The sequence below is a fragment of the Vulpes lagopus genome, chromosome 12 (assembly GCF_018345385.1).
Source record: "Vulpes lagopus strain Blue_001 chromosome 12, ASM1834538v1, whole genome shotgun sequence".
Taxonomy (NCBI): Eukaryota; Metazoa; Chordata; class Mammalia; order Carnivora; family Canidae; genus Vulpes; species Vulpes lagopus.
Genome location: NC_054835.1, coordinates 75910375 through 75920655, shown reverse-complemented (window position 1 = coordinate 75920655; position 10281 = coordinate 75910375). Strand labels below are relative to the sequence as shown.

At 35.3% G+C, this 10281-nt stretch overlaps 1 pseudogene; it reads left to right on the top strand.

Moving 5' to 3' along the window:
* Positions 1–8894: 8894 nt before the first annotated feature.
* Positions 8895–9867, top strand: LOC121474065 (annotated as a pseudogene).
* The last annotated feature ends 414 nt before the right edge of the window (positions 9868–10281 follow it).

The window sequence follows — 10281 nt, the reverse complement described above, 5'->3', positions numbered from 1 at the left end:
AAGAAAAGGTGGCACAAGATAAATTTTCATTTTTAGGGCATTATCATGATGGAAAGCTTGATCAATATCATGCAGGATAATAATATTTCTAACAGACAACCTAGAGGCAAATCTAAGAGACCCTCAACGATAGAGGATTGCTGGAGGGGAGAAGGTAGGGGGGATGTGCCAAATGGGTGATGGGCATCAAGGAGGGCACTTGTTGGAATGAGTACTAAGTGTTATATGTAAGTGATGAATCACTGAATTGTATTCTTGAAACCAATACTACACTATATGTTAACTGACTTTAGTTCTTCTGGGCTAAAACTTTTTTTTTTTTTAATGCAAGATTTTTGGACAAATACACAATTGGAACCAGAGAAGGGGGAGTTCCTAAAAAAGAAAAAGCTAGAGTCAAGGCAAAATTCTACATTCAGACTTTATCTAAATCTCTGCACAATCCCTTAACCATCCATGTGTGAGCTGGATGAACTCAAAGCAGCTCAACTGAAGATAAAAGTTAGAAACTAAGTTTTGAGCGACATCCAAATAGACAGTTTATAGTTGGAGTCTAATTAATCTCTTGCTAAAATAAAGAACATCAGCAACCTAAAAAATACTCAGTGTCTCCACAACAAAATTTCAAGGTACAGATTACAGTACAAAAGTATTCATCATTTGAAGCATCAGAAAAATACAATCCAGTCAAAGAAAAAAGACAAAAGGAGCTAATCATGAGATGAGTCAGATATTTGACTTAGTAGACAGGATTTTAAGAAAGTTATTAGGAATATAATCAATAAGATAAAGGAAAATATGCTGGAAATGAACCAAAAAGGTAACAAATTTTAGCAGTGACGTTGGAACCAAAAAAAAGGGAAATTCGAAAAATGAAAATACAATATTTAGGTAATTAGGTTCATTAGATGGATCAATCAGAATGGAAATGACAAAGAGAATGCAAACTTAAGTATAGATCAACACCAAATATCTTAAGAAGAGAGAAAGATTTTTAAAAATGAACAGAGCAAGCTGTGGAACATCAAAAAGTGTAAACATATGTGTGAATTTAAGATAAAATAGAAGAACATTTGCCAATTTTGTTGAAAGATATCATGTTACAGATTCAAGCTCAGCAAAGCCAAACAGGAAAAGCTGTTCCAACCTTTTCATTTCCCCCCCCTTTTTTTTTTTTATGAATCCCTCTAAGCAAGCGATGACAACAGAAGTTTGTGTTTGAATAATCACATGACACTTGAATGCTTTCTTACATCTACATTGTTCCTGCACCAGGAATACTTGGTTCCCTGATCTGCCTAGAACTTTTTTATCAGGAAACTCATGCTTTTCAATAAATCCCTACCTGCAAAACTGGCTACAATGGATTCAGTGTTCTTCAAGGTAACACACTGACCAAGATGACAATTAGGAACCAAGTGGTTGAGGAAATTTGGATTATTTTTTCTAATTTGTCTGAGTTTGAAGGTAATTAAGATCCAGCTGACTTTAGAAGATGGGACAATTAGTCAATGGTATGCAAGAAAGAGTTAATTTTACTAAGCCTGCAGGCACATAAAAAAAATGTGAAGGAAATTTTGGCAGATCAAGGGCCTGTTATGACAGATGACAAGAGACACATGAAGAGTTAAAAAACTTTTTTTTTTTTAATTTATTCATTACAGAGAGAGAGAGAGAGAGAGAGAGAGGCAGAGACACAGGCAGAGGGAGAAGCAGGCTCCATGCAGGGAACCCAATGTGGGACTCTATCCCGGGTCTCCAGGATCACACCCCGGGCCAAAGGCTGGGCCACCAGGGCTGCCCCAAAACTTTGAAGAGGTAGCTGCTTTTAACTAGACTAACTTCAGTATACAAGGTAAAAAAAAAAAAGTAGGATTCTACCTTTTGTTTGAATGATTGGCTGATATTTTTGAAATCTATTATAAATGAAATTGAGGTGCCCAAAAATCATGGAAGTTCCAAAGATTTAGTAAAACAGAATTGATGGAGTAGATTTATTATGAGCAACACACCCAAGCAGCTCATAATCCTGTCCCTAGAAAGGCTGTATTACGGGTTGAATGTTTGTATGTCCCAAAATTCATATGTTGAAGGCCTATGGCTTCAAGAACTTGCTGCTATTAACCAAGGTGATTATGCATTAAGGAAGGAGAAACGTTGAGATTTTTTAAGATTTGTTTAACACAGTCTCAGAATTAGTTTTCTATTGCTGCTATAACAAATTACACAAATTTACAGTACACGCCCACACACACAAAATTATGGTTCTGCAAATCCTAAGTCTGAAATGGGTGTTTCTGGGATAAAATGAAAATATCACCAAAACTTCCTTCCTTTCTGGAGGCTCTAGGGGAGAATCTGATTTTTTTTTTCTTTTCTAGCATCTAAAATCTGCCCATATTTCTTGGTTCTTGGCCTACTTCTATCTTCAAAGCCAACATTTACTGGTCAAGAACTTTTCATACCCTATATCACTTTGACACAATCAAGTGCATCTACTCCATTATAAGGACCCTTGTGAGTATATTAGGCCGACCTGAATAACCTGGTATAATCTTCCCATCCCAAGGTCAGTTAGTTAGTTATCTTTATTCAATATACAACTCTAATTCCATAACATACCCAAAGGGATGCAGACAGTAGGATGTAGGATGTAGATTATTCTATCTACTACCAGGCTCTAAGCTAACAACTAATTTCTGGCCACATAGAATTTTATGGCGATCTAGCAAGTAAAGTGGGAATTTATGAAGGTCAAATAATAAATGGAGTTTGACCTGATGTTCTCATAGAGATCTTAGAAGACTGGTAATGTCATGACATTGGTTCCCAAACCCAGGAAATAAAGGTTATTTTTTAAAGTGCAAGTGAAAGCTCCTAAAACCATATTTCTATGTCAAAAATAATAAAGCAAAAGCAATACCTCATTTCTGGGAGAATTGGAAAGATTAGGGCCCACATTGTAACTGAAAGGTGCATAGGTGGAAATACCTATTATGTCCTGCATTTAATTTGCCTCTTGGGCCGAAGGGAAGTACAGAAGGCTTTTGCAGTTGCTTTTTCCAAATTCAGTCTCTTTACTGAAACAAAATAACACATCCTTTAGTTCACTTAAAACACAAACATTCACACATATTTTACATGTATTTTGATTACATTTATATGCATATAGACAGCACAAATCACAGTAATATACAGAATATACACATACTTTCTCTTTCTCTTTCTTCTTTTTTGTTGAGGGTAATGTTAGAGTTACGTCCAGAGGTTACTGGATGTGAAAACAAGATTATGAGGATGAGACTTCCACATTTTTTTTCCTGTAGTTACCATCCACTTAAATTAGAAGTCTATCCAGAGCAAAGTAATTCTTCAGAGCTCTGAATACACTGCATATACTCGGAGATTTAGCTCTTTATGTCAGCGAAGATGAAGACAGCTTTACTCAGCTGTCTTTTTCAGGCACTGGTTCTGATGACTCTTGGAGATGGGGGAAGGAAGAGAATTCCTATCTATAGTGGGAATATAAATACAAATTCTCAGTGATAGATTTTAATACTCCTGCGATGCAATATTTATGAAACCAAACCGTCTTATAGCTAATAGAAATGAATCAATTGGTTTCACAGCTTGGTCTGAGATGAACACCTCCTACTTAGATGGTATGAGCATTTTCCTTGGAACATTTGAAAACAATACCAGCAATGAAATTAGAAACATCTGCCCATGGTTTTCTTGAGAATATTCTTCCTTGTATGCATAAAAATGGAAATAATAGTAAAACTGTAGGGCACCCCACAATTTGATACAAACAGCTTAATATAATCACATTTTAGCAGCTATTAATATAACTGTTGAGGTATCATATAAGCAAAGACTTAATGTCAAAGAAAGGCAGACTGTTGTAAAAATATTTAATATCTTCCTGGAGCTAAAATAAAGCAATATGTAAGATTTAGGTTTATTTTTCCCCAAAAACATCAACTGCTAGAGGATGTTTACCAAAGAAGTTGTCCTTCCCTGAATTGTGAAGTTGCAGAACAAATAAACCTGCAGGATGACAGAATAAGATTGTTTCAGGGATACAGTTACAAGGATGTAGTCTTCAGAGATTTCTCTGTAAAACTTATGAATTTCTAAGATAAATACTGCACTGTCTCACCTTACACTGTTTTCTTTTCACATAAACGTTGTTATAGATGATACTGTGATTGAGATGTAATCTTTAAAATAAATGTTTAATTTCATAGGGCCAAATCATGAAAATCATGCCTACTGACAATAATTTGTAATAGTAGCTTACACAATAATTACATACAGCTGAGAGTGGACTCCAGTATATTATTACAACACCCTCCAACCTTGAGACAACCATTGCAATTGCATCTCTAACTCTTTAAAAAAAAAAAATCTAAGTTTACACAGGCAAGCCTAAACTTTGCAAACTTATTTAGGTAGCACCAAGAATTATAATTACATTTCTTTAAATAAAATATATGAAACTAATAACACTTTACTTTTGTTGACTATATTTACCTCCTGGCATGAAATCAACTTTCAGTAATATATGTACTATAAAGCCTAGAGAAACACATATTATGCTGTCAAAGAGAATTAAGATAGATGAGAACTCATCCTAACTCCTAAGGTCCACCATCGTTTATAGTAGCCAGAGGGGGAAAAGATGGGAAGTTATTATCCAGGACTACCCTGATTTTTTTCTATTGTTTCTTCCTACCATCTCCTCATATCCACTACCACTGTTCAGCCCCAAGCATTAAACTGAGTAAGGACAGTTCTAAACAGCATAAACAAACCAGAAATGACTGCTTGTCTCTAGTTGGATGCAAGGCCAAGAAAACTTCAGTTTGGGATAGATGCAGGTGAAAACAGTATTGAAGGTAAGTTTAGAAGAGTGAGAAAATGTACAAAGATGGAACATACGGTCACAGATGAGATGGAAGATTTGGCTTGGCAATAAAGAATACATTTACAGACCAATCCTAAGTATATGCACTTCTAGTCATTTGTTTTATTAGCATCTTTGTCTAAGCCTCTCCATTTCCTGCCATCTCCTCTCACTGCCAGATAACACTAAAATAGTTCCCTCCTCACCCAAACACTGAATTTTTAGCTTGGGATAACATGAAGTTTACCCAAGGACTGGTTTGGCCAGGTTGAGAAGTGAAAAACTCCATTCTTAATTTGGACCTGGACAAGTCACTTCAACTTCTGAACCTCAGGATCCCCATTTGAACAGATAACACTGGCATCTAAGGATTAAAAGTGTGTACCATCTGTCTACCAGAGTACCTGGCATATGAATATTCCATACAGCAACTATTTGTATCATCTTCATATATATTGTATGAAAATGATGGTAATAATGGTATTAAGTCATATCTTTAGTGACCATTCACCTTAATCAGACTGATTATGACTTCTTTCCTAGACCTGCTGCTTTCTAGCATTCCATTCCCGAGCACAAATACTAAACAATGAAGTTAAACTACAAAAGAAAAGACTTAAAAGAAAGATCACTCTTCTAATTAAATGCTATCACCCATACTCCATTCCAAAAATTCATCTTTCGTGATAAAAGACTCTAACAATTTGCCATCTTTCTCCTGAAAGTGTTGTACTGCTCGAGTGTCTAGATATTTTGGTCTGTGAAGAATGGAGTATGCCCTGGAGTATGAATTATGTTAAAGGAGAAAAGAGGGGGAAGAAGAGAGAAAGGAGAGAAGAAAGAAGAAAGGAAGGGGGAGAAGGAGGGAGTGAGAAAGGAAAAGCAGGAGGGACTCCCCACATGAATAAATAAAAAAAAGGAATTTAAAACAAAGATAAATTTTTTAAGAAGTACCATTATAGTCTTAGGTGCTACCATCTCTAACCTTGATTTGATAGTTTTCCTGAGATAGAGTCCATTGGTATACGGAAGCAGAAGTTAAGGCTCTGCATCCTCATAGGGATACAAATTGTATCTAAGATCCCTGGATATCATTGGTCCCATAATGCCTGATCACTTCACAAAAAAGAAAATTAAAATCTCCAAAGTAATTCCACTTTGATAATGATCATCTAGGTTATTTGGGCCAACCTTCCTTCCTGCTGAAAGCAATTTTACAAGTAGGACAAATTAAAAACAAAAATTCTTAGTTTTACTAGATAAGATTAAGTTCATAAGATCTCATCAGGCTGAGTCATACTGGATGCTTTGGAATCCAGAGAAGTGAAGTGAGCCCTACACTCAGGCTGCTTTTGCTCTAAGGTCATCTTCTTTTCCAGAAGATAAGATCAGGAGGCTGAGTTGAAAATTTTACAGCTTCACAGGATTAAGAGATCAAAAATCTTGATCTACTTGGTCTCCAGCTGGGGAATTACTAAATTATCCCATTACTGTAAGCAAATACTGAAATGGTTATACCTTAGAAGTAAGATTAACTGGAATTCAACCATCCCTACTGTACCTAGCATTCAATCATCTGGATACACTAGAAAAGCTTAAATATGAAATCAGATTAAGAAGAAACTGACTTACTAGTGACTCCTGTGTTTAGAATAACTCTTAAGAAAAAAAATATTATTTTTTTAAATAATAAGATATTATTATCAAATTACTTTAAATATTTTTTCAAATAAGTTGTGGGGGTGGAGGAAGACACAGAGACAGAAGAACTATACATACTGGGTTTGCCTGTAACTAGATGGTAAAACAGATATGCATGCTATGTTGAAAAAAGAGGAGGGGAGCCTGGATGGTTCAATAGGTTAAGTGGCTGCCTTCAGCTCAGGTCATGATCTCAGGGTCCTGGGATCAAGCCCCACATCACGCTCTGTGCTCAGCAGGGAATCTGCTTGAGGATTGTCTCCCTTTCCCTCTGCCCCTCTGTCCACTCATGCACTCACTCTCTCTCTCAAATAAATAAATAAATAAATCTTTAAAAAATAAAGAGGAAAGTCATGTTTGAGTACTTAAGCAAGAAATTAGCAATTACATAAAATGAATGGATCTGAAAAAATCTAGTTGAATTTCTAAAATAGTATGCTAATCAATGCTACAGTCAATAGACTAAGAACTGAGAAGACAAATAATTTAAGGGAAAAAGTAAGAAATTAACTAAAATGAAACACAGAGCATCAAAAAAAACTAGGAAATACAAAAGAGAGAGAAATACACAGGATAAAGAGAAAAACTGATTGAATTAGAATCTCAGAGAATAAGATGCGGTATGCAATTTTTGATGAAATTATGGATGAGAAAACTATTATATCTCAAGCAGATAAATGAAAAGAAATCTACACATATCACATCATACAAATAACTACAGGGGAAAAAATAAGACAAAACAAAATGACAGAAGCAATTACAGAAAAAAAGATTACCTCCAGAAAAGGAGCAATTAGATGTTTAGCTGACTGTCAAGAGCAAGAATAGAAATTGGACATAATAAAATGATACCTTCAAGGGGATGAGAGAAAATAACTTACCAACCTAAAGTTCAGTGTCTGGGGAAAATACTTCTCAACAATGATGCTAGACAAAGACATTTTGAGATTGAAAAACAAAAACAAAAACGAAAACAACTCAGTGAATTTACCACCAGCAGATCCAAACATCACAACACATCAAAGAAAGTTTTTCAGACAGAAAAACAATCTGTGAGAAAGAATATAGTAAATGTAGTACAATCATGGCTAGAGGGGTTTACTGGAAGTTAAACTCTTCTATAGTCCTTATATTATCTGGAAGGAGTAAAACAATTCATCAGTCTAAGGCTTTGATAAGTCATGGGAGCATACGGTAATATCTGTAATAACAACTAAAGAGAATATGATTGTATAACTTTAAACTAATAGAGTAGTGGAAAAAATACAATGATTAAAAAAAGAGAAGAAGAAGAGAAATAAGAGAACAAATTGAAAACACATTGTGATAAAAAACTATAAAATCTAGTATCAAAATTCTATTTTAATATAAAAACTATTCCATTTTTAAGAATTTATCACATATATTTTTAAATCCCTATTGTTTATAGAAAAATATTTAAAGACTAATAATTTAAACATAAGGGATATAGATTTATAAGTTAAATGCTAGAAAAAAGTTATTATACAAAGAGCAACAGATTGCTGGCATAGATATATTAATATCAGTAGACATGATAATTAAGGCTAAGTCATTATTAGAAATCAAGAGGATCACTTCATAATGATAAGAGTTTAATTCACCAGGACTACATAAACATTTTAATTTCTTAAATCTAATAAGTGGCCTTGAATATTAAAAAGCAAATATTGACATAAGTACAAGGATAAATGGGAAATCTATGATGACAGTGGAAGCTTTTAATATTACTCTCTAGGTACATAATAGAAAGAACTGGGGAAAAAGCAGAATATTTCAACAATCATAATAATGAAACAACTGCAGAGTATATCTGCTGGGTAAGCACACATGAAACCTTTTGAAAAAAACTGACTGTGGAGGTGCCTGGGTGGCTCAGTCAGTTACAAGTGTGTCTTGGCTTCTGGTGGGATCATGATCTCAGGATTGTGGGATGGCAGGGCATTGGGCTCCCAGGCTCTGCCCCGAGTCTGCTTGAGAGTCTCCCTCTCCCTGTGCCCCTCCTCCTGTTAATGCATTCTCTCTAAAATAAGTAAATAAAAAATTTAAAAACAAAAGAAAAATTGACTTGGTATTGGCCTATAAATCAAGTCTCAAAATATTTCAAAGAATTGAAGAGTTTATTTTCTGCCCATAATAAACTTTTACGAGAAATCAATTACAAAAAGTAACTAAAAATATCTAAATGTTTGCAAATCATAATGGAAATTTTTAAACATGTTTTGATATTAATGAAAATGAAAATACTAGATATCAAAATTAGAAGATGAGTCCCAGAGTCCCAGCTGGTTACTATCACAGTCCTCCAGTTACCCACCTCCTCTTTCCTTTCAACTTGACAGATGCCGCTGTGTCCCTTGCTAAGGACTTCCTAGCAGGTAGAGTGGCTCTGGCCATCTCCAAGACCATGGTGGTAGCACCTACCCAATGTGTCAAGCTGCTGCTACAGGGGCAGCATGCCCACAGCAAATCACTACAGACAAGCAACACAAGGACATTATAGATTGTATGGGTCACATCCCCAAGGAGCAGGGAGTCGTGCCCTTCTAGGGTGATAACCCTGGCCAACGTCATCAGACATTTTTTCACCCAAACTCTCAACTTCACCTTTCCAGATAAATCACACAGATCTTCCTGGGTGGTGTGGATAAAAGAATCCAGTTTTGGCACTGCTTCACAGGGAATCTAGCATCAGGTGGTGCCACTGGGGCCACATCCTTGTGTTTTATGTTTCCTCTTAATTCTGCCCATACCAGTCTAGTGGCTGATGTGGGTAAAACCAGGGCTTACCCAAACTACCTGGTTAAGATCTACAAATCTTATGGGATTAAAGGCCTGGACCAAGGCCTTAATGTATCTGTGCAAGGCGTTATCATCTGCCAAGCTGCCTACATTGGTATCTATGACACTGAAAAGGGAATGTTTCCAGGTTGCAAGGATATTCACATCTTTAACAGCTGAATGATTGCACATGCCACAGTTGTTACAGGTTGACTTTCTATCTGTTTAACGTTATTCATTACGAAATGATGATCCAGTCAGGACACAAAGGAACTGACACCGTGTACATAGGCACTCTCGACTGCTGGAGGAGAATTGCTCATGATGAAGGAGCTAAAGCTTTTTTCAAAGGTGCATGGTCCAATATGCTCAGAGACATGGGTGGTACTTTTGTGCTTATCTGGTATGATGCAATAAAAAGTTCACAGAAGTTAGTTCCTAGTGTTTCCCCCTGTTAACAATCATGTTGTATGATATAACATATCCTGAGCATTCTTGATGGACTGTTAGCTGTCTATTTATCAATGGCAACTATTTACTGATTGAAATTAGGAAGCGATATTATTCATCTGACCAGTTGCCTCTTAAAGCCATTTCCATGATGATGATAATTCAATTATATTTTTTATTTCAGTTACTAATACATTTGAAGAAACAGAAAATATCTGAAATATTAAAAAATGGAAGATGAACTAAAATGTGTTCTTCTGAACATGTCTTTCTTCTGAAAACATTAGCATACATGTATATTAAGAGGAAAAAGTGAGTCAAGCATCCATCTCAAAATTGGAAAATGAATAACAAAATAGACTGAAACAAAGTAAAAAAAATAATAGAGTAGAAATAAAATAGAATATATATATTATATGTAA